This window comes from Dendrobates tinctorius, unplaced genomic scaffold (assembly GCF_039654945.1).
Source record: "Dendrobates tinctorius isolate UK_male_01 unplaced genomic scaffold, ASM3965494v1 ptg000201l, whole genome shotgun sequence".
NCBI classification, from domain to species: Eukaryota; Metazoa; Chordata; class Amphibia; order Anura; family Dendrobatidae; genus Dendrobates; species Dendrobates tinctorius.
Genome location: NW_027361868.1, coordinates 11,565,846 through 11,591,887, shown reverse-complemented (window position 1 = coordinate 11,591,887; position 26,042 = coordinate 11,565,846). Strand labels below are relative to the sequence as shown.

The 26,042-nt window shown below is 46.0% G+C and overlaps 1 protein-coding gene across 1 annotated transcript in view; it reads left to right on the top strand.

The window, feature by feature from the left end:
* The first annotated feature begins 8,365 nt into the window (after window positions 1-8,365).
* SERTAD4 (SERTA domain containing 4) overlaps window positions 8,366-26,042 on the top strand; it is a 53,793-nt gene continuing 36,116 nt past the window's right edge. The window contains exon 1 of the mRNA XM_073553425.1: window positions 8,366-8,641. The gene's annotated coding sequence lies outside the window, so the exon portion shown is untranslated. The remainder of the gene's footprint in view (window positions 8,642-26,042) is intronic.

Genomic DNA, 26,042 nt, shown 5'->3' with positions numbered 1-26,042 from the left:
TGTTTATTTAAAACAGCTAATATAACAGATGGTCGCCGCCGTATTGCGCCTGCGCATTTGTTTGTTTTTTGTTTTTTATTTTATGCTCATACCATATATCATCAATCTTATTTAAACAAGGAACAGACAGGATGGCGGCCGCCATATTGCGCCTGCGCGTCAGTTTCCTATTGTGCCCACACTACACGTCATCAACTTTATTAAAACAAGGGATAGACAAGATGGTCGTCGCTACATCGCGCCTGCGCAGTAGTGTTCAATTGCGCTTTCATTAGGTGTCAGCAACTTTATTTCCATACTAAGAACGCTGACAAGATGGCCGCTGCCACGTCGTGTTCCTCTGCTTCATAGGTTGGTACTTTAATTGCTTATTAATTAATTATGTTTTTGTGTATATAATAACGATAATGCATGCACACTACTGGCGCTTCATTCTCCCTTGAGAAAGCCACACGTTACGTGGCGATACGCGTGGGGTGCGGTTCCCTCTTTGATTTACCCCGCAGGCTACTGGCTTCATTTGTTATTGGGCTATTATTCCTTTTGACCGTTCATTGCCAACACTTCACCTCTGGATATGTAAGGGTTCCCCATTTTCCTTTCTCCAACTTAAAGGTTATCAATCCTTGAACAGCCTCAATATAATCTCTTGGCTGTTCTGAATTACTGGGTTCCTTTGCTGCATGGTGCTGTGTTTAATGTGTTGCCCGTTTTGGGGCTTTTTCACAATATATGATCTGTGCTCATATGTTGAGCGTCATAGATATTTTTTTATTTCTTTTTTGCCCAGTTGTCTGCTATATTCATACTTAAATCAAATTGTTGTTTAATAGGGGTATCTTCTGTGGGATAGTCACTTTTTCAGCATCATATGATTGTGACATGCTTCTTGTGTGTTTTTAAGTGTTTTTATCGTGCTGTGTTGTGTACATGCTTTCAATAAAATTTATACATGTTTTTCACTTTGACATTCTTGTACTGGAGTTCCCTTGTTGGATGTACCTCTTTTTCTCCTTTTATATAATGTTTCCTTGTACATCCGTGGTGAACCCGCGTTACTGCTAGCTGTGCCCTCCATACTGTATGTTTTTTAGTTCTAGATGACCGTCATGAGAGTTTACTGTGTATAGTAATTGCAGGTCTATTTGTAAATATTTAAAAAAATCAACAAAAGCATCATAAAATACAAAAAAGAATAAAAAATCACCATTACATAGCATTAGGTCTTCAAGTCGCTGTCTTATGTCAATTTCTTAAAGGAAAACTCCAATAATAACAAATACAATGTGTTGTGCCCAGCGCAGGTCCTGCGGGGGTGGAGCACGGTGCGGGGGTGGAGCACGGTGCGGGGGTGGAGCACGGTGCGGGGGTGGAGCGCAGGTCCTGTGGGGGTGGAGCACGGTACGGGGGTGGAGCACGGTGCGGGGGTGGAGCGCAGGTCCTGTGGGGGTGGAGCACGGTGCGGGGGTGGAGCGCAGGTCCTGTGGGGGTGGAGCACGGTACGGGGGTGGAGCACGGTGCGGGGGTGGAGCGCAGGTCCTGTGGGGGTGGAGCACGGTGCGGGGGTGGAGCACGGTGCGGGGGTGGAGCGCAGGTCCTGTGGGGGTGGAGCACGGTGCGGGGGTGGAGCACGGTGCGGGGATATTCTCTCTGGTGTCGCGCTCCACTTACTGAAAAGCTCCATCTTATTCACAGGCTGCAGAGATATTGACTTTACCCCGTCCCTTGTATTCAAGGAAATCTCAGCATTATGGTTAACTAAACCTAAGGCGTAAGTGTAAAAATAAAGGACTGGCGCTGCCAAAAGCAGCATCTGCACATCATTAACTCATTATAATTGCTGCCCTGTGCTAGATTAGGACACAATCCACTATTTATCTAATATCTACAGTATCTTCTCTGTCTTAAATCTATCTGTCTATCTATCTATCTATGTATCTTTCTATTATCTATCTATCAATCTATCTATCTATCTATCAATCTATCTATCTATCTATTATCTATCTATCATCTATCTCTCTATCTATCTACTATCTATCTATCTATTATCTATCTTTCTATTATCTATCTATCTATCTATCCATCTATTATCTATCTATCTATCTTATCTATTATCTATCTATCTATCTATCTATCTATTTATTACCTATCTTTCTATTATCTATCTATCCATCTATTATCTATTTATCTATCTATCTATCTATTATCTATCTTTCTATTATCTATCTATCTATCCATCTATTATCTATCTATCTTATCTATTATCTATCTATCTATTATCTATCTTTCTATTATCTATCTATCCATCTATTATCTATTTATCTATCTATTATATATCTTTCTATCTATCCATCTATTATCTATTATCTATCATCTATCTATCTATCTATCTATCTATCTATCTATCTATTATCTATCTTTCTATCTATCCATCTATTATCTATCTATTATCAATCTATCTATCTATTATCTATCAATCTATCTATTATCTACCTATTATCTATTTATCTATCTATCTTATCTATCTATCCATCTATTATCTATCTATCTATCTATCTATTATCTATCTTTCTATTATCTATCTATCTATCTATCTATCTATCTATCCATCTATTATCTATCCATCTATTATCTATCCATCTATTATCTATCTATCTATTTATCTTTCTATTATCTATCTATTATCTATCTTATCTTATCTATCTATCTATCTATTTATTATCTATCATCTATATATATATATATATATATAATATCCATCTATCTACAAAAGAACAAATCTGACCAGCACCTCCTAACAGCATGAAGCCAATGTGAACTGGTGCAAGCTGCTGTGACTGCATTACATACATGCAAACGGTTGTGGCAGTCTGACCGAAATAAAAAAAGATTAGGGTCCCATCAAACAAAAGTATGAACTGGCTAAATTGTGCATTAGGCACAAGATATAAGTATAGTCTACATAGCAGTAATGAACATCAATATTCACAAATTATTTGCATACATCATTGCATATACGGAGCAGTGCTGTACGCTTTGGTTTGTGTATGTTATGTCATAGCAGCTTGCTCCTGTTCATGCTTCATTCTGTTAGGAGATGGTGATCAGATTTTTTTCTTTGTACTACACATTAGGAGGTGATGACTGCCTCCATGACTGACTGAGCACTCATCCCACCTGTCTTGGGACTATTTTTAATTACTACCAGATCCTGGTTAGGCTTTGACCCGAGAGAGGTAAGTTTTAGTGATGAGCGAGTATACTCGCTGCTCGGGTGTCCTCCGAGTATTTTGTCATGCTCTGAGATTTAGTTTTCTTCGTCTCATCTGCATGATTTGCTGGACAGCCTGAATACATGTGTGGAATGTACATGTGTGGAATACCTGTTTGTTAGGGAATTCCCACATGTATTCAGTCTGTCTAGCAACCGTAAATCATGCAGCTACTTCAACGAAAACTAAATCTCCTAGCACGCCAAAATACTCGGAGGACACCCGAGCATGCTCAGGAAAACCTGAGCAACGAGTATACTCGCTCAACACTAGCAAGTTTGGCCAATTTTTGCACTAAGTACCTCAAGTCTGTATGGCAATTTCAGTCAATGTTTGCATACCGTGACAGAGAGGAGTAAGAAGACCACAGCGTCTGATTGCTCCTACTACTGCGCTGAAAATAAGCACTTCACCTTCTTTTTAAATGGTGCAAATTTATTTAGGCAGAACAGGGGTTAATCAGCTATGTTGGGAGCTCTGAGCGTCTGAGCTCTCTGCTGAGCACTGTTAGTCGCACCTATCCCCTATATAATTTGGGCCCTGACTGACACACAGTCACAGTCAGAGCTAGCTTATGCTGCATGGCTGGGAGAATAGCAGTAGGTGGTTATATGAGAAGGTGTTTGGTGGGTTTATCACTGACTGTTGCTTGGTTTAGTAAGTGTGATAATTCCATTTTTTCCCCATCCTCCACTCCCTGGTGCATTCCTCTGTTATATGTGAGTGAATATTTGTATGCCTGGTATTTTCCATTTCCCCTGTTTGTGTTACCTTGTTCATCTGATTGGTTGGTGTAATACGGTGCACAACTACTCCCCTCTTCCCTGGGTAGGGGAAGGGTACAGATGGAGGGTGGATTCAGCAGATAAGACAAAGTACGTGGCCCCGGCATCTTCACCTTCAGAAGTAATCTGGAGAACAGGGCGAGCTATGGCATCCCCTAGCATTAGGGACAGGGAAGTGTGGCACCCCAGGAGTCCAGTTGCCACAGTGGCATTGCCTCCCTCACAGGGGGTGATGTCATGCTTGGAAGCAAGGAGGGTTCCCCTTGCCAGATAACACCAGCATCCAACACTTTTCCTGACTTCAGACCGGAAGGGGGAGCTCTAACACCTGATTTCAGGAAAGCTTCCCTATAACTTCTGGCCTGGAGGTGGGGGTTAGTCAGTCTGTGAAGGAGAGTGAGAGAAGAAGGAGGGAAGTGAAAGATAACCTGGGGAGTGGAGCTGTGACCAAGCTCACCACAGAGCTGAGTGCTAGAAACCAGACGCTGGAGTCCGTGGCTGAGTGGGTGCAGAAGTCCCAGCAGCTAAATCAGGAGGGCAGGGGATTGCAGGTCAACTGGTCCCATCAACCACCTGTCGGCACAGCAGCACCCTAGACCCAGGAGCCGCCATGAAGGAGCGACACCTGTAGAAGGCTCAAGCTGCCTGCCTTGTGGGCAAGGACAAGGAGGAACAGAGGCCCAAGCATAGCTTTAGGCAGCCAGGACCTCAGAAGACAGCGCAATAGGAAGGCCTCCAAAACCATCTGGCTTAGGAAACCTAAATTTCTTCCAGGCTGCCCAGATCTCATACCATCTGTTCTCTGTAACCCGGTCTGCATTTCAAATCATCAAGTAAAGGTAAAGGAAACTACAACCTTTGTGTCTTCAGTCATTTCCCACTTCCTCAGTCCTGCACCCCAAGGTCCACGATCCCTTGTCATAACTTTACCTGTAGCTCTGGGACCCCGCTCCACATGTGGGGAGCAGAACCATACCAGCTGTGTCACCATCGGCCCCAGTGGTCTCCTTAAGCAGCGTCGGCCATCCATTGCCGAACACCACAGGTGACGTCACGTTAAATCCATTATAAACTTTCCCTCAGCATTTTTATTGCACCTCCAGGGCCATGGACCAGGTCACCGCTGTCGTGACATCACCTAAAGAACTGACCGGCCAGGACCGTGTGCCCCTCGGCCATGGTGGGAGCCGCAGAAGGAGCCACTGATCCCGGGTCACCCGACAACGGAGTCGTGACAGTATCTTTGTACACACGGCATGCTGCTACTACCTTTGGTATCTTCTTTCTCTCTATCTTTATCTTTATTTCTTTCCCTCTCTTTCTCTTTCCTTTCTTCCTTTATATCTCTCGCGCTTTCTTTCATTATTTTCGGTACATTGCTCTTGCTGGTATTTTCTTAAAAAAATTTTAAGATAAGCTCATCCGGAGGTGAAGATGCAATTTTGGTTGACAAATTCACTATAATCCCGATTAAACTTTTGTTAAAACGTTAGAATATTTCAGTTTATGTCTGACGTACACCACAAGTTCTGCCAAATTCAACTATTGTGCCTCTTAAAGGGAATCTGTCACCTCATTTTTGGGCTATGAGATGCGGCCACAGCCATCAGGGGCTTATCTACAGCATTCTGTAATGCTGTAGATAAGCCCCCGATGTAACCTGAAAGATAAGAAAAATGAGTTAGATTATACTCACCCGGGGGCAGTCCGGTGCGGTGTGTGTCGAGGTCTGGCGCCTCCCATCTTCTAGCGATGGCGTCCGCCTTCTTACTTGTGCCACAACTCCTGCGCAGGCGTACTTTATCTGCCCTGTTGAGGGCAGAGTAAAGTACTGCAGTGCGCAGGTGCCAGACCTCTCTGACTTTTCCCAGTGCCTGCGCACTGCAGTACTCAGGCGCCGAGAAAGGTCAAAGAGGCCCAGCGCCTGCGCACTGCAGTACTTTACTCTGCCCTCAACAAGGCCGATAAAGTACGCCTGCGCAGGAGCCGCGGAAGAAGTAAGAAAGAGGTCGTCATCGCATGAAGATGGGAGGCGCCGGATCGGACCGCTCCCCCCGGTGAGTATAATCTAACTCGTTTTTCTAATCTTTCAGATTAAATCGGGGGCTTATCTACAGCATTACAGAATGCTGTAGATAAGCCCCTGATGGCGGTGGCCGCATCTCATAGCCCAAAAATGAGGTGACAGATTCCCTTTAATATATTCGGGGCATGGTTCTCGAGCAGGTCTCTGTTTAGGACTTGGGTATGAACCTCCCGCCTTAGTAATTCCACCCAATGAAAACTGTACATGCACATGTAGAAAGCGCCCTCTAGTGGCAGTTGCAAACAGCTTATTCCCGCCGCACCAGACGTCTGGACGATCTTCTCTATTTTTGGAGACTTGTACCCAGTCCAGGAGAGATGAATATTCCACACAAAAGAACAGATTTTTATCAAGAGTCACTTTAAGCAAAAAGCTGCTGATTAATTGCAACATGTGCCGAATTCCCAAATCTAATGTGTTGTATAATGTCTATGTAAATTTGGTGTGAGGACTAAACTCGTACTACTGGTATGGCCGGGCATGAAATTCCTGCAGAACGCATGGAGCATGAAGGGACTTGAATCTGGAAGCTCGGATAAATCTGCAGAACGGAGCGCGATAAAATTAATGATATGAAAGCAGCGACGCTCTGCACAGGACTCGCAGAACGAACGTCGCAGCTGGGTCATTACCGAATATGCGCAACTACAGATGCCCTCTTGGCTGCAGGACAAACTGACAGATGGATGGTCACTGGCAGGCGACATCCATATTAAACACGCTACGCAGCGGTTCAGTGGATTTCACATCTTCTCGCATCCTTCTACAGTCACATGAGGGATGTATACAGATGTGGGGGTGGTATACATAGAAATACACAGCTATAAAGAGGCGACTTTAAAGGGGAACCATCACCAGCACAGGACCCCTAGATAAGTCAATAATGCTTTTACAGAGAAGGTGTCATTTGCCTTAAATATTTTTTTTTTACTTGGTGTAAACGCCGCTTTTCTCCTGAATCCGGCGATGTTTTTCTTTCGTTCCTGCGTCTCTCCGTTCCTGAGATATGGCCAACTCTTCATTATATATAAATGCTGTTTAATTAACCAAGTGGGCGTGACTCACGACTATTCTACGCGGTAATCTTCTTTGATGACCATGCCTAGTTGGCTAAAATACTAGATTTATATGCAGGGAAGAAGGGACCATATCTCAGGAACGGAGAGGCGTAGAAATAAAAGAAAAACATCACCGGATTCAGGAGAACATAGACATTTAAATCAGGTAAAAAAATATATATTTATGGCAAGTGACAAGTGTGTTAGTAGTTGTGGAGATATCATCCAGTCACAGACTCACCCTGGCCTCCTAGAAATTAATAATCTCTTTTCATCCCTTTTCCTTTTTCTAAAGTTTCTTCAAATAAGATATATACAACATCACCTATCACACAGTGCCCTCCCTTTGGAAGTTAAGGAGTAAGAAAAAACGAGAAAATCACAAAAGGGATAACCTTTTCACATCACGGTCATCGTATTATAATCTATTCCCATTATTGGGGTTTTCTAACAATAAATGTGGAATGGTCTGTGGATGTAGCAGAGCTGAATTTATTAATGGTCACATTAATGGCAACCTGAAGCTTTTGGACCCCAATGCAATAGCTCCAATGGGCCCACACTTACTGTTAGTCTTTAATAGTAATGGTATTTTCAAAGGGATCTTTTGGAGCGCTTATGCTCCAGGACCCTAACTGGTCCAAAAGGTCCCTTTGGCGCATATGAATGAATATTAATACTACGGCCGTGGTGTGAAAATCCTATCCCTTTTGTGATTTTTCTAGTAAAAGTAAACTAAGTAAAAAGTAATAGGACATATAAATAACATATATAATGTCATAAAAAAAACAAGTAAAAACCATCCCACCACGACAAGGTGACCCAAATCGGGATGGTTCTATACTGTCTCTACTATTAAAACCTTATCATGTGTCAAAAACTGGACACAGGACCTGCGCTATATAAATAAGACAATAAATAATCGGAGGCTGAAACCAGTTTGAGACATTTGTACGACAAATTCAGCCCTGCTACATCTGCGAGTCCTCGGATTAGCAGCTAGCATTGGAAATAAGGCTGATAAGACGAGAGCAGCATCCAGCATGATGAAAAGTGATGGGAATGATCACCAGCAGGCAGCAGAGCGCTGGGCAGTGCCTGGTAATGCCACCAGGTGCCAGCAGTCACACCTCCTCGATCTGGAGGAGGGAGTATATGGGAAGCTTAGTGCATTGCATGGGTAAGACACAAGGTTGTCATATTTCCTTTCTAACCCTGGGGGCACACTGTGAGATCCAGAGGGAAATGTTAAACAGGATTTACTGGTTTCACAGGCTCGCTGCTAGACTATAAGCCATCATTTCATTACCATAACGTCTGCTGGAAGTCACAGTGCACACAGCAGCAGCCAGGGGCTCCCAGATGCCAGCGAAAGACGAGGGATTTACGCTGTGGTATCCGGTGATCCGTCGCTCAGGACGCAGCCAGGACGCAGCTCCGGTAAGGGAATGGGTATGGGATTGGGTGGAAGAATGCGGGCATTGTGTTTGTTCCTGACCTCCCCGATGCGTCGTCAAAAAAAAAACTTTATTTCAGGGCAGACGATATCATTCTACGCTTTACGCACTGGTAAATTATAATCGCCGTCTTCAAAATATATTTCGCAGCATTTTCACAATTTAGAGAGTGCAGACGAAAAAAAAAACCATCAAAACTCGTCACGCCGGACCGATGGCGGTAACTAACGTCGGGCGCCCACTTTGCACGCTAATCTCGACGCGCGTCCAGTTCTTCGCAGACGTCAATTTTATATTTTCTGCAAAAAAAAAAAAAGAAAAATGTTTGAGACGACCGTCAGCAAAATTTGCATCATCTGTTCCAAAACGGAGCACAATTTTTGCAAATGATCGTTTTTTGTTTTTTTTTAAAGGGTGATTTTGTCAAAGATGATAACCTGCCGGGTACCGGGAAAAAAAAAAAAAAAAAAGAGGGGGAAAGTGTCGTAGGTCCCACTTGCAGGGGGTTAACGTGATAATAGTGGTAATTGCTGTTTGGAATACTAATGGTCTCTTATGGAAGGAGGGAGAGTGTATGATTGTGTATCCAGGGATCGTGTCTGTGCTTGTGCGATCATCAGGTCAGAACATAGCCCCGGGCTGGAGGAAGGAGCAGTCTGTTCCCAGCAGTCTGTGGAGCTGCCAGTAAGGTCACTTTAGGTTGGGCAGATGAATATTTTAGTGTTTATGACATACCTGAGGGTTAACTGCTGCATGTCTACCTCCTCTCCGCCACGGGGATGGAGGCGATGATGATGGAGAGGCTGCACGTCTGCCCGTGGGTGTCTCATCTATACGGCACCTTGGGACGGTCACATACATTAATTTCCATTAAAACTTGGAGCGGTTATTGCTTTTTAATTCCAAAAAAAGCATCCGATGAATTTGGTGTCATCACTTTTACCTTCTGCCTCTTTTAATAAAAAAAAAAAAAATAGGGTATTTATGGATTTCCCGGCAGCAATGATCAGTTTTAGTGATTTTAGATACTTGATTTTTATGTTAATGTTTTTTTCTTTTGGTCAGGAGATTTTTAGTACTTTATTAGATTTGTCTTTTTCCTTCCTAATACAATGTATCACTCCTCTCCACGATAAGATCCGGATATGTGCGTTTTACATTACAGTTCCCACGCGCTTTGACCTGAACTATCTATTTTTGGAGAAACCGTCCTCAATATGTGTATAAAGATGGAGCTTCTCCTCTCCAGAAATCCCTCATTTGATGGGTTTGGGATGTAGAAAATAAAAACATCTTAAATCAATTTATTTTTTTTATTTTTGTGATGAGGTAATGTTTCTTTCTGGTCTCATAAGTGGTGGTAATCCCACAGGGCACTGCGCAGAAGTATCAGCTTGCATTATCATATCTGAGCAGTAGTTTGTAACTGTGGACTGTCTGGTGAGAGGAGAGAGGATGTAATACACAGCAAAGACCAGATTACATCACCATCCAGTTATAAACCGAGAAGCTGTGTAGACTGTGACATCACTATACTACTGTGACATCACTATACTACTGTGACATCACTGTACTCCTGTGACATCACTGTACTCCTCTGTGACATCACTGTACTCCTGTGAGATCACTATACTACTGTGACATCACTGTACTCTGTGAGATCACTATACTACTGTGACATCACTGTACTCTGTGAGATCACTATACTACTGTGACATCACTTTACTCCTGTGACATCACTGTACTCCTCTGTGAGATGACTCTACTCCTGTGACATAAGTGTACTCTTGTGGCATCACTGTACTCCTGTGACATCACTGTACTCCTGTGACATCAGTGTACTCCTGTGACATCACTGTACTCTGTGAGATGACTCTACTCCTGTGACATAAGTGTACTCTTGTGGCATCACTGTACTCCTGTGACAGCACTGTACTCCTGTGACAGCACTGTACTCCTGTGACATCAGTGTACTCCTGTGACATCACTGTACTCCTGTGACAGCACTGTACTCCTTTGTGAGATCACTGCACTCTTGTGACATCACTATACTCCTCTGTGACATCAGTGTCCTCCTGTGACATCATTCTACTCCACTACACCATCAGTGTACTAATCTATGACATCACCATACACTCACAATGACACATTTCACAGACTGGGTGACATAATTATAACCCTATCACACATGTCAACTGGCTATATTGACTGTGACATCATTATACTCCTCTGTCACATCACTATCCAGTCACTCACACTGACAAGTTACATATACTGGTAACATAACTGTTATCCTCTGTGATATAATCATACCATCACACACATTTATTGGCTATATAGCCTGTGCCATCACTGTACTCCTATGGACCAATCACATCAACTATATTGCAGCATAAGCTGTGTGACATCACTGCACTCCATTTGTGACACCGTCAGACATCACCAGTGCCCTTTTCTGGGTTCTCATAAACCGATCACACTAAACCTTCTATATAGGCGGTGTGACATCACAGAACCTCTCTGTGACATCACCCATCCAATCACTCGCATGGACCTTCTGTATAGCCAGTATGACATCACTGTATTAATCTGTGACATCATCATCCAATTATATTAACCTTTATAGGCAATATGACATCACTGTACACTGTGACATCACTATCCAGTCACAATGACCTTCTAAATATGCAGTGTGACATCACTATTCTACTCTGTGACATCACTATTTAAATAACTACACGAAACAGCTAGATTGCCTGTGTGACCACCCTGGTCTCCATGTTTGACTTCATTATGGGGTTTCAGACTGATAAGTCTTTTTTTTCTGATTTTCAGTTTTTCTATGTTGTTTTCTTTATTATAAATGTTTTCAAATTAGCTTTTCTCATACGGTCGGTAAGTGGCACTGGAAAGACAGTTTTTCTCATTCTGGAATATGGCCGATTTGCCTAATTTTTTCCCAGGAAGCTTTGTGCATAAGACTCCATACTACAACTGGACCTCAGTAAAGAACACCAGTACTTACCCCTTCCACTAGTTTTTTTCCATATTTATTATCACCCATAAGCCATACAAATCCATTAAGAAACAAAGTAAAATAATTTTGAGTCGGAAAATAAAAATAAAATAATGTGGTTGCATAAGTATGAGCACCCTCCTATAATTGGGGAATTTTGTTATGTTCAGAATTAGCCAATCATATTAACACTCATGTTACATAGTAGGCAGTACACAGTCACCATCATTTACAGCGATTCTGTTTAACCCCATATAAAGTTTAGCTGTTCTAGGAGGATTTTCCTGACATTTTCTTAGTTCCATGTTACAGCATAAGCCATAGTCCGTACACAGCTGACAACACAGCAAAGGGATCTCATTGTTGAAAGTTATTAGCCAGGAGACTGGTACAAAACAATTTCCAAGGTACTAGATATACCATGCAGCACTGTGAAGACGTCATCAAAAAGTGGCTTAAATTTGGGACAACAGTGACATTTTCTAGAATTGGACAATCCTCAAAAATTGATGAAAAAACAGGAAGAAAATTGGTCCTGGAAGCTGCCAAGAGGCTTCCATCAACATTGAAGGAGCTGCTGGAATTTCTGGCAAGTACTGGTTGTGTACTGCATGTGGCAACAATCTCCCATATTTTTCATATGTCTGGCCTGTGGGGTAAGGTGGCAAGACAGAAGTCTTTTCCTACAAAGAAAGATATTCAATCCCACATATAATTTGCTAAAATCTACATCAAATCTGTTGAAAGTTTGTGAGAAAATGTGTTCTGGTCTGATGAGACCATTGTTGAACTTTTTGGGCCATAATTCTACAAGGTATGTTTGGCACAAAGCCAACAGAGCGAATCACCAAAAGAATATCATACACACAGTGAAGCATGGTGGAGGCAGCATTGTGTTTTGGGGCTGTTTTTCGGCCGCTGGAATTAGGGCAATCAAGGTAGAGGGAATTATAGACTCCTGATATTAATAGACTCATACCAAAAAAACTTAATGTCGTAAATTCAAAGGGTACTCAAAGTATTAGTATAAGGGTGTACATATTTATGGAATCACATTATTTTAGCTCTATATATTTCTTTTTGCACTTGAAAACTTTTCAGTTTATTGTTTGTTTGAATCACACAGATTATGGGCGACATTAAAGGTGGAAAAAATTCTGAAATTATTATTTTTTATGTAGCAAAAACCTGACTGATTAACAAGTATGTAGACTTTTTATTTTCACCGTTTATGGACTAATGTACTGGGACTCCTATACAATCCACCTGCAGAAGATTTTCTGACTTCCCATTCGAAATCCATAGCCATTGTAACGAATGGAAGCTGAGGCACAGAGGTTGAAGTGCACTTTCGTTTATTGCTATTTTTGTGGGACCAGGGGACCACGGACCAGAGGGCTCCGAAGGGGGCATGACTATGCGAGCCCCAGAAACCCGTAGTAAGACCAGTCGAAAAGGATCAGACTGGGGTATCCAGGGGACGCAGGTGCTACCTCCAGTTAGACCCCCGATACGTGGAAGCTGGCCCAGCAGACAGGTGAACAGGCAGGGATAACAGGTAGTATTGCACTTGACAGGCGGGACACGTGCGGCTGCACGGGACGGAGCTGACTCTGGCAGTACTGACGTCAAACTTGGTTTTTGGAGGACCTTTTCTCTTACATGGTTGTGACGAAGTGGTGGACGGCTGAGCAGGATGGCACTTGCGCAGGCAGCACCGGTATCATCCCGGGTACGGAGTAGGGAGTCGCAGGTAGTCTGAGAAGACAAATGGTATTAGCTGGGTATTGGCAGGACACTTGCGGAGCACAGCAGAACACTGACACAACAGAACACTGAACCGGAAACTAGCAACAGGAAGAGACGGGAGCGCGTGCGCGACCTCAGCGTCATACCTGGAGATCTGCTGGCTGCGCGCCAGGAAGCAGGAGCAGCGGAGGGACCAGGGCGGAGGCTGAGCGGAGGGGAGCAGACTGGGAGTGGGGACCCTGACTGGGACCCCGCGGAGGTACAGGTACGGGTGTTACAGCCATTAATATGGAGCTGGTCCCTTTGCAGATCTTCCACACCTCTGGACAGACTTTCTACAAGATTTCGAAGGTGTCTGTAGTAATTTTTTCTCATTCATCAAAACTCCCCCAACCATATCTTTAAGGACTTTGTGCACTGTGCACAGTCGTTGGGAACAGATATGGGCCTTCCACAAACTGTTCCCACAAAGCTGGAAGCTACAGTTGTCCAAAATGTCTGGTACCCTGCCCCAAAGCATTAAAGGGGTTGTCCGACGCTAAAATAATCTTTTTTTCTAGGCATTAATGGTTTTAAAACCATAAAAGGAGGCATTCTCCCCTTTCATCAGCCATGTGGATCCAGTGCCGGACAGGCCGAAGGTCTGTTATAGCTTTGGAAGCAATGTATGCTCTTTTCGAAAGTCACTTGGACCATTGCGGGCAGTGATTGGCAGCAGCAGTCAGGCGATCAGGTGACTTGTAGAACGAACCATCAGAGGAACATTCAATAACAAGCTCTTCTAGTCACCTGAATGCTGCAGCCAATCACAGCCTGCAGTGGTCCAAACAGAGCAGACATTGTTTCTGGAGCCAGCACAGACCTCCAGACCAGCTTGTTTTGCATAATTGATGGTGCTGAACAATGAGTATGCCCAGGAAAAAGACCCTTTAGGATTTTGCTTTGGACAACCTGTAAAAGTCTACCACATACAGTAGCATTATCTTTTAACCACCAAACTGTACAGTGTACACCAGAGGTGAGGGGCCAGATATTATACACCGAGGCCCTGGATGTTATACACCGAGGGCCTGGATGTTATACACCAGAGGCGAGGGGCCAGATATTATACACCGAGGGCCTGGATGTTATACACCAGGGGCAAAGGGCCAGATGTTATACACCAGAGGCGAGGGGCCAGATATTATACACTGGGGGCAAGGGGCCAGATGTTATACACCGAGGGGCTGGATGTTATACACCGAGGGGCTGGATGTTATACACCGAGGGCCTGGATGTTATACACCAGAGGCGAGGGGCCAGATATTATACACCGAGGGCCTGGATGTTATACACCAGGGGCAAAGGGCCAGATGTTATACACCAGAGGCGAGGGGCCAGATATTATACACTGGGGGCAAGGGGCCAGATGTTATACACCGAGGGGCTGGATGTTATACACCGAGGGGCTGGATGTTATACACCGAGGGCCTGGATGTTATACACCAGAGGCGAGGGGCCAGATATTATACACCGAGGGCCTGGATGTTATACACCAGGGGCAAAGGGCCAGATGTTATACACCAGAGGCGAGGGGCCAGATATTATACACTGGGGGCAAGGGGCCAGATGTTAAACACCGAGGGGCTGGATGTTATACACCGAGGGGCTGGATGTTATACACCGAGGGGCCGGATGTTATACACCAGAGGTGTGGGGCCAGATATTATACACCGAGGGCCTGGATGTTATACACCAGGGGCAAAGGGCCAGATGTTATACACCGAAGGGCCGGATGTTATATACCGGGTGCAATAGGGTCGAATATTATATACTGGGAGCCAGATGTTATACACTGGGGGTGAAGGGCCGCTGTTACACAGCCGGGTTGAGGGGCTGGATGTTATATACCGGGTGCAATGGGGTTGAATGTTTTACATTGAGGGTGAAGGGCTGATTGTTATACATGGTGGGCTATGGGACTGAATGACAAACCTGAATTAAATGATTAAGATGAATGTCCCAATATATTTGTCCATATAGTGCATCTCTATATGCAGTCACTGAATAGCACCGTCCACTGGATTCTTAAGCCTAAAAAGAATAGAGATTTAACTAAATATATATATAATTCAAGTTATAATTTATATTTTTCCCAAAACAATATGTAAATCAGAAGTCAATGTGAAAGGTTCCCTTTAAAATAATGGACACTACAATATATTATCTACCATATATATATAAAATTGAATGTGTGTGTGTATCACCAACCAATCACGAAGCATCTTTCATTTCACCAGTGCTGTTTAAAAGAAGCTGAGCTGTGATTGGTTGCTATGAGCAACAGTTTTCCCACTCGACAACACCTCAGCAGACACTGACATGGTGGGAGAAATCTAGCATCCCAGTTAACACAAGCTCCCAGGCATTGTCTGACCCCCAGAAAGCAGCAGAGAGCACATGACAAAAATGAATCCTCCTCTCCCTGCCCGTATACCCTTCACACATCCTCCATCCCATAGGCACATCTTCCCTCTTAAAGGGATCTCCGGTATGGAAGTTAGGGCAAATCCCTCAGCGCTCTGATACTGACCCCAGGCCTCTCTTAAAGAGATCCCCAGTATGGAATTAGGACCGTTCCACTCAGCTCTGTGGTTCTGACCCCAGGTTCTCTTAAAGGGATCATTGGTATGGAAGTTAGGGCAATTCCATTAAGCACTCTGGTTCTGACCCCAGGCCCCTCTTAAAGGGATCCCCGATACGGAAGTGAGGGCAAATCCACTCTGCGCTTTGGTACTGACCCCAGGCCTCTCTTAAAGGGATCTCCGGTAAGGAAGTTAGGGTAAATCCCTCAGCGCTCTGATTCTGACTCCAGGTCTCTCTTAAAGGGATCATTGGTATGGAAGACAGGGCAAATCCATCCAGCACTTTAATTCTGACGCCAGGCCTCTCTTAAAGCGATCCCTAGTGTGGAAATTAGGGCAGTTCCACTCAGCGTTCTGGTTCTGACCCCAAGCTCTCTTAAAGGGATCCCCGGTATGGAAGTCAGAACAATTGCCTTCAAATGCTCTGATACTGACCCCAGGCCTCTATTAAAGGGATCATTGGTATGGAATTCAGGGCAAATCCATTCAGCGCTTTGGTTTTGACCCCAGGCCTCTCTTAAAGGGATCCCCGGTATGGAAGTGAGGGCCATTCCACTCAGCGCTCTGGTTATGACCCCACGCTGATGGGATGATGTGGGATATTAGGGGTAGTAGTCCGGCATCTGTGACGGGATGATGTGGGATATTAGGGGTAGTAGTCCGGCATCTGTGACGGGATGATGTGGGATATTAGTGGTAGTTGTCCAGTGGCTATTGCTGATGGGATGATGTGGGATATTAGGGGTAGTAGTCCGGTGGCTCTGGCTGACGGGATGATGTGGGATATTAGGGGTAGTAGTCCGGTGGCTCTGGCTGACGGGATGATGTGGGATATTAGGGGTAGTAGTCCGGTGGCTCTGGCTGACGGGATGATGTGGGATATTAGGGGTAGTAGTCCGGTGGCTCTAGCTGATGGGATGATGTGGGATATTAGGGGTAGTAGTCCGGTGGCTCTGGCTGATGGGATGATGTGGGATATTAGGGGTAGTAGTCCGGTGGCTCTGGCTGACGGGATGATGTGGGATATTAGGGGTAGTAGTCCGGTGGCTCTGGCTGATGGGATGATGTGGGATATTAGGGGTAGTAGTCCGGTGGCTCTGGCTGACGGGATGATGTGGGATATTAGGGGTAGTAGTCCGGTGGCTCTGGCTGACGGGATGATGTGGGATATTAGGGGTAGTAGTCCGGTGGCTCTGGCTGACGGGATGATGTGGGATATTAGGGGTAGTAGTCCAGTGGCTCTGGCTGATGGGATGATGTGGGATATTAGGGATAGTTGTCCGGTGGCTATTGCTGACGGGATGATGTGGGATATTAGGGATAGTATGGTGGCTCTAGCTGATGGGATGATGTGGGATATTAGGGGTAGTAGTCCGGTGGCTCTGGCTGATGGGATGATGTGGGATATTATGGGTAGTAGTCCGGTGGCTCTGGCTGACGGGATGATGTGGGATATTAGGGGTAGTAGTCCGGTGGCTCTGGCTGACGGGATGATGTGGGATATTAGGGGTAGTAGTCCGGTGGCTCTGGCTGACGGGATGATGTGGGATATTAGGGGTAGTAGTCCGGTGGCTCTGGCTGACGGGATGATGTGGGATATTAGGGGTAGTAGTCCAGTGGCTCTGGCTGATGGGATGATGTGGGATATTAGGGGTAGTTGTCCGGTGGCTATTGCTGATGGGATGATGTGGGATATTAGGGGGAGTAGTCTGGTGGCTCTGGCTGATGGGATGATGTGGGATATTAGGGATAGTCCGGTGGCTCTGGCTGATGGGATGATGTGGGATATTAGGGGTAGTTGTCCGGTGGCTATTGCTGATGGGATGATGTGGGATATTAGGGGGAGTAGTCTGGTGGCTCTGGCTGATGGGATGATGTGGGATATTAGGGATAGTCCGGTGGCTCTGGCTGATGGGATGATGTGGGATATTAGTGGTAGTTGTCCGGTGGCTATTGCTGATGGGATGATGTGGGATATTAGGGGGAGTAGTCTGGTGGCACTGGCTGATGGGATGATGTGGGATATTAGGGATAGTATGGTGGCTCTGGCTGATGGGATGATGTGGGATATTAGGGATAGTCCGGTGGCTCTGGCTGATGAGGTGATGTGGGATATTATAGTGAATGTGGCTATGCGGAGTGGGCGGGGCTATACATTCAGCTTTATATATATAGATATAATCATTATAATTTGCTATAACTAATCGTAGTTACTTACTATGCCCGGGCAACGCCAGGCTCTTCAGCTAGTCCAAGTTATAAAAAGCCATAACGGCCTTTTCTGTGCAGTGTTGTCACATGTTTTATCTAGATGACCACAAACCCCAATGTCTTCTTCACCACGTCCCATACCTTGGTGGCATCAGACAAGTCAGCCCTAACCTTCATACTTCCACATTAAGCAGCAGGATACTGAGCGCCCATAAAGCAGCGATAACCAAAAGCAAACACATTCATGAGCCAAATGGTGTCTGTCTATATGCAAAATAGATGGGTTCAATCTCCCGGCTCCTTCTGTGCACCTCGCAGCGCGGGCCTGATTTTCTATATGTACGTGTAATGGGGGAGCCTATGGACCTCTCTTGTGACTGTAGCCTGTATACAGTATTTGCTAAGGGTAATGAGCTCCTCGACGGGCAGGGACGCCCTCGGCTCTAGGTGATCGCAGTTTTCCTGCTCATTGCCTGTAGCTCTTTCCACAGATGAGAAACCATATGTTATACAGATCTCCAACTGCAGGAAAGAACAAGCAGAGGGGACGCATATGTTTTATATAGGATCCCAAAGGTGTCAGCAATTCATCTGTGCATATCCATGTACTTATATATATACATATGCAGTCACTCCGCACGCCATCATCCTGTCCAGATGTTCACCCCGATGTGACTCTTTGCAATACAATAAAGAGCTCTAAAACTATATCGTACAGATGCGCAGACTTCCACTCCTCCACATTGAAAATGCAATGAGGTTATTAATGGTTGTCTGACGAATTGTTCTGCCCTAGTGAATGTGCTTGGGCATGAAAAATCATCAAAATACGCCACTGGCAGCTCCCTTTGAAATTGTCAAACAATGATTTTCCGAGAAGCTGCAGGCGATGGTAGCATGTTTAGGGTGTGCAGGCTGTTTACGGAAGCACAAGAAACATGCGGCCTGGTGTTGTCATATTGGAAAATGTCTACTGGGACATTTTCACATTCCCTCGGGTAGACCATCAAGATCTCCAGACCAATCTCCAGCTATCATTGCTTGCATCCAGGACAAAAGTGGAACTCATTACTAGGGAGGAAGGAACTCCATTAAAGCCTCCTTTGCCGCCTCGAGGAAGGTCTATGAGAGTGAATGTGTGAGGTCAATGAAGATGTGTAGCTTCATGGCTGGCAGCCCAATGTCATACAAATTCTGATGGTTTTTTCAGACACTACTTTACACATTAGTCTTGGTATGTGATGTCTAATTTCACTTGCAGTACAGAATGGATCACTACATACCTGATGAGACCACATGGGTAGCGCCATGAAGAGGCCTTCACAAGGGAACATCATATTGGTCTTACTCCCAGGATTATGGTGTGGGGTGGCATAATGTATGGTAGTCGGACCCATCTCGTCTTCAGTTCAGACCAACAGTTCAGCATTATATTGTTTTGTTGGTCAACCAGTGATATGGCCATTTCTCCAAAATGTTTCAGGAGCTGTTTGTCAATATGACAACACCAGGCCACATGTTGTTCGTGCTTCTGTGAACAGCCCGAATGGCCTAAACCTGCTACCATGGCTGCAGCTTCTCTGGAATTATCGCCCATCGAGCACATCTGGGACGTCATTGTACCCTGATTTCACAGAAGCTGCCAGCAGAGGATCTTGATGATTTGCCAAGTGCAATCAGCGGCAGAACCTTCCCCAGACGACCATTATTAACATCAGTGATAGCAGCAGAGGGATTTCTGCACCTGGTTCTTATGCAGTATATATACTGTATATAGTGTTTATTTTCTGTATTTTTTTAATGTATTATTTTGAGTTTGGTTTTTGCTTGAAGTCTCATGAATCTCAATGGGGAAAAACTGCAGTGAAAACACTAAAAGAATTTTAAAACTGCGTTTAAAAAAATCAAAACACCGGATGTCAAAAAAAGCAAAATCTCATTCATATTGCTGTTACTGTAAAATATTGTGGATTGTTTTTTGGTCTGAAAATGAATGAGATTTCTAAACATGTCTTTTTTTTTTTTCCTGGCGTTTTCGGATCTGCTATATTTTTTTAAATGGGTCGCCCTCTCACACCCAGTTCAGCGGGGTACTCGGTACCGGGCCGGTGTCAAGGTGGGAATGTGTCACAGCAGCAGTGACCCGGTCCGTGGCCCTGGGAGCCCAATATCAATGGCGGTGATGTTAATGGTGTTAAAGTTTATTAGAATAGTTCGTGACGCCACCCGTGGTGTTTGGCAAGTAAGATGTTGAGCCAACGCTGCATGCAGATCCGCTGGGACTGATGGTGTGGTGCAGCAAAGATGGTGTAGCTCCCCACAGGTGGAGCTGTAGTCCCAGGGCAGTGTAGGTGCAATGGATGAGGAGAGGCGCAGAATGGTATAGATGTAGTTACCCAGGTGTAGTGGTGCTGGAATAACTGGAGGACACCAGGGTGTGCGGTTCCAAGGCTTTACTCACTGTTTGCAGTTCACACACACGCCTGCCTCCGTACTGTGTTCTCCAGGTCAGGGCTCCAGCCAACCTCCAGGCCAGATAGGGTTCTCCCTTCCACACTCCGCCAATATGTACCTTCAATGAACGACTCCTCCAATGCGCCTTTAGGTGCGAAGCACTCCAGTACTTAGTTACCCTGGAATGCCCCTCTCTAGGTGTTCCTAGTCTCTACTTGTATGACAGACAGCTGTAGCCTGCTTCGGGGACTCCTCTCTGCGTCCCGGCTCTCTATTCAGTTGCTGTTGTGTCCCAAATCTATGATGGGAGCAAGGAGTTAGTGGCTCACTACTCCTCCGGTGTCTGTTGCCGGACATAAAGATCCAATCAACCTCGGGGACCGGGCCCCGGCCTTTGCGCTGTGGACTGGAAGGGTTCTATATCTTTCTTCAACCAGCTTCCCACCGTCCTTCTTTTCTCCTTCGTTCCGATCTGTTCTATCTCTCTTATGGAAGGTTAGGTTATCAATCTTATCAGTCTCTTTCTCTGGTCTTTCTCGTGCCAGCAGCCCAGATCACTGGGACCTGCTGCAGCACGTCCTTCAGACACCTATCTTCACTCTTCTCTCTCTCTCTCCAACTAACCAACTAACTCTCACTCTTCCCACTCTTTTGTATCATCTCACTCCACCCGCCTCCCAGCACATCTCGTGTTACGAAGCAGGGTTCCACGAGGGGTGCTCTGCTAACCCCCAGCCTGAAGCTGTTAGGTGGCCCCACTGAACTATGCTGTGTGTGGAATGCAGGTGTGGAGCATGGTCAGGAGTTCCCACCTTACCTGGATGGTGGGGCACTACACCTTAGGAGAAGGTGCAGTACCTCTGTGGCGACTGAAGCCTCAGGGGCGCCACATACCCCCCGTTAAACACAGCACGTCCGTAGGCTGCAAGACAACAAAAGGTACAATACAGGAACACACAAAAAATTTTAAATGCTGTTTAACAATACTTATCTAATCTTCCTAATGTAGGAGGCACATTTCTTAAACGTTACAAACAGGCTAACTTCCTATTTTAGTATCAAAAATTTCTTTAAGTGCAATTCCTAGTTCAAAGTGCAATTATTCTTTCTCTCTCTTTCTACTGGACGCAAGACACTGACCATCTGTACTTGGCCTGTCACCTGTCACTTTCAATTCTTCAGTCTTTATTCAATTCTCACATTCTATCTCAAAACTTTTCTAATTCTCTGTATCAAATATTCTATAAAAGACATTTACTTTTCATAAGAAACAACATTATCAAATACGTTATCATAAAACATTCAAAGATTCTGGCAAAGTGCTGAACAATGCTCCCAGCCGGGATTTCTTGCAGTGTCCCTTGAGGTAGACATCATTCTTCGAAAAGTGTCCATTCAAAAACATCATCTTCGCAAAGTGTCTTTGTGTAACTATAATCTTCACAAAGGGGTCCTATATGTAAAACCAAGAAAGGGCACCTAAAGAGGTGCAAACTATGTACAATAAAAGTTTTGGACCAATCAGCGTCTATGATCTCTACAGTTCCATTTCAAAACAACGCTGCCAATCAAAAACTGGGCAACATGATGAACAAAAAGACAAAGGCACAACTGGTGCAACAAACCCTCCTGGGTAACGAGATTTGGAAAATTATTTTTCTTCTACTGGTGATCCCCTCCTGGGGTTCTGGAAGCTGAACCATCACCATATTCGAGATAAGCATTGACCATTTTTAGGTAGTCCTCTTCCCACGGTGTCAAGCCAGAGAGCTTCTTTTTAGGCTGCTGGGTTGGAATTGGCGTGGTAATCGTTGGATTCCTAGGCACCTGAGCAGCTTGGGTGGTAACTGTAGGTGGAGGAGCATTAACAGGTCTCTTTGGCAGGTACCGCTCAATAAATTCTGCAGGGATACGTAGTACATTCAGGGCGTACCATCCCCTGAGCCCCTCATGGCAGGTGAAGGTGACATACTCCCCAGGCTGCAGGTTTCTTTTAGGGTGTCCTTTGGGCAAGTGGGATTCAACGTCCCTCCGGTTAACGAATAAGTCACTTATCCTCTTGGGGTCTGCAATAAATCCGAACCCCCGTTCTTGATTGACGTTAAGGACCTGCCTCCATCCTGCAGCATCTTGGGAACCGTAATGCCCAGCACGGGTCCTCTCTTTTCTTTTCAGATCCAGGCCCAGTACAGCCAATCTCCTCTGCTCCCTCTCTCGGTACTCAGCTGCCAGCTGTTTAATGGTGGCTCGGCAACAGGCCTCATCCTGCTCTTCCTCCTCCCGGGACCTGCTTTTGCCTACTGGGGCCTGCGGTACCACCGTTGGGGGTTCCGATGTCTCCCCTCGGGGACTGGCTTCCCGGTCCCAGACCAGGTCTAGTACAACCTGGCCGGCCACTGCAACGGTGGGGCAACCCCGGGTCCTCTCGGGTGAAGGAGCGCTGGACATACCTGAGGTCTCCCGGCGATGCGACCTCTGCTCCGGTGCAGATGATGAAGGAGCAGGTGCGGACTCTGGATCCGCAGGGGTCTCGGTGGGAACCGGTGCAGCCGTGCCAGGTCCAGGCGGGAGCTCCGCTTCCACCCCCGGGTTCTCCGATAACTTCTCCGGGCAGGTGGTGCTCAACCGCACTGTCAGGGTAGATGTGTAGTTCAGCGCTGCCCGGGGACAGTCTGGTGTGGTAGCGGCAGGTACCGATGGAGGGGGTATCGCTGGTGTAGGCCCCGCTGGGGTGCACTGCCGTCTCAGCCTCTCCAGCGCTTCTCTTCTTAGCTGCAGACGAGTAGTCAGTTCCGTGATCTCATCCTGTAGCTGCCGGCAACTCATGCCAGTTTCAGGGTTGGAGCCGTCAGCCATGGCGCCGGGGGTTTGCACTTCCCCGCGCTCCGCAGGCCTCCTTCCCTCACTCTCCAAAATGGCGTTCTGGCGTTCTTCCTGCCTTGGCCCCTTTCCCGCCATTGGCTTCTTCTGCCCCTCCTTCCGGGGGCGGCGTCTTCTTCCAGCGCCTCCATACCAAGCCAGGATGCCTACCCCTCAGGGGGGTGGGCCATGTATCTGTCACATAGTAATTCAGGCAGGGAAGGCCCAAGACTCTTCGTGGTCTTTTCTTAGGACCTCCCATCTCTTCACGCCCCTCTTCTCCGCGCCAGCGGCCATTTCTAATGTCCATTTTACAGTCTATTAAATTTGGTCTTCTGCACATTTTCAAAAGTTAAAAATCCAAGGCACACAGTACCCGATGGCATCGGGTCTCGTCATCCTGTTCGTGACGACAAAACTGGGTCGCCCTCTCACACCCAGGGCAGCGGGGTACTCGGTACCGGGTCGGTGTCAAGGTGGGAATGTGTCACAGCAGCAGTGACCCGGTCTGTGGCCCTGGGCGCCCAATATCAATGGCGGTGATGTTAATGGTGTTAAAGTTTATTTGAATAGTTCGTGACGCCACCCGTGGTGTTTGGCAAGTAAGATGTTGAGCCAACGCTGCATGCAGATCCGCTGGGACTGATGGTGTGGTACAGCAAAGATGGAGTAGCTCCCCACAGGTGGAGCTGTAGTCCCAGGGCAGTGTAGGTGCAATGGATGAGGAGAGGCGCAGAATGGTATAGATGTTGTTACCCAGGTGTAGCGGTGCTGGAATAACTGGAGGACACCAGGGTGTGTGGTTCCAAGGCTTTACTCACTGTTTGCAGTTCACACACACGCCTGCCTCCGTACTGTGTTCTCCAGGTCAGGGCTCCAGCCAACCTCCAGGCCAGATAGGGTTCTCCCTTCCACACTCCACCAATATGTACCTTCACTGAACGACTCCTACAATGCGCCTTTAGGTGCGAAGCACTCCAGTACTTACTTACCCTGGAATGCCTCTCTCTAGGTGTTCCTAGTCTCTACTTGTATGACAGACAGCTGTAGCCTGCTTCGGGGACTCCTCTCTGCGTCCCGGCTCTCTATTCAGTTGCTGTTGTGTCCCAAGTCTATGATGGGAGCAAGGCGTTAGTGGCTCACTACTCCTCCGGTGTCTGTTGCCGGACATAAAGATCCAATCAACCTCGGGGACCGGGCCCCGGCCTTTGCGCTGTGGACTGGAAGGGTTCTATATCTTTCTTCAACCAGCTTCCCACCGTCCTTCTTTTCTCCTTCGTTCCGATCTGTTCTATCTCTCTTATGGAAGGTTAGGTTATCAATCTTATCAGTCTCTTTCTCTGGTCTTTCTCGTGCCAGCAGCCCAGATCACTGGGACCTGCTGCAGCACGTCCTTCAGACACCCATCTTCACTCTTCTCTCTCTCTCTCCAACTAACTCTCACTCTTCCCACTCTTTTGTATCATCTCACTCCACCCGCCTCCCAGCACATCTCGTGTTACGAAGCAGGGTTCCACGAGGGGTGCTCTGATAACCCCCAGCCTGAAGCTGTTAGGTGGCCCCACTGAACAATCCTGTGTGTGGAATGCAGGTGTGGAGCGTGGTCATGAGTCCCCACCTTACCTGGATGGCGGGGCACTACACCTTAGGAGAAGGTGCAGTACCTCTGTGGCGACTGAAGCCTCAGGGGCGCCACATAAACACATGTCAATTTTTTCATCCTTATTATTGTGTTTTTTCCTAATTGAGATCAATAAAAAATGCACAGACTGTTCACTATGGAATGGTCACGTTTTAAAGCGTTTTTCCCGGCAATTGTCTACATTTTTTCAGGGCAAAAAATGGAGAATAAACACTGCGTGAGAACAGAGCTTAAGTGTGAGTGCACACAGTGCGGATTCAGCTGAGGATTTTTCCACGTGGATTTGCAGCATGTGCACTACGGTTTTAAAAATCCATTGGTTAACATTGTACTGTACCTTACTTGCGGATCTGCAGCGGATCCACAGAGGCAAATCCACTGCGGATCCGCAACAAAATCCGCACCGAGTGCACACACCCTAAGGGTGAGTGCACACAGTGTGGATTCAGCTGCGGATTTTTCCACGTGGATTTGCAGGTAAATCCGCAGGTAAAATGACCTGCGGTTTACCTGCGGATTTGCCTGCGGTTTGCTCCTGCGTTTTGACACCTGTACAATGGAACATTGAATTGACATGCTGCGGATTTAAAACCGCAGCAAATCCGAGCGGAAAAATCTGTATCATGTGCACTACGGTTTTTAAAAGCCATTGGATAACATTGTACTGTACTCTGCAGCGGATCCGCAGAGGCAAATCCCCACCGTGTGCATATGCCCTTAGTGTTGGATGATTTGATCCTGTTCTTCTATCCATCTCCTGACTCATATCTCATCTCGTAGTTGTGTATAGAGATGTAGTACAGTAATATATATCCGATATAGAAGTATA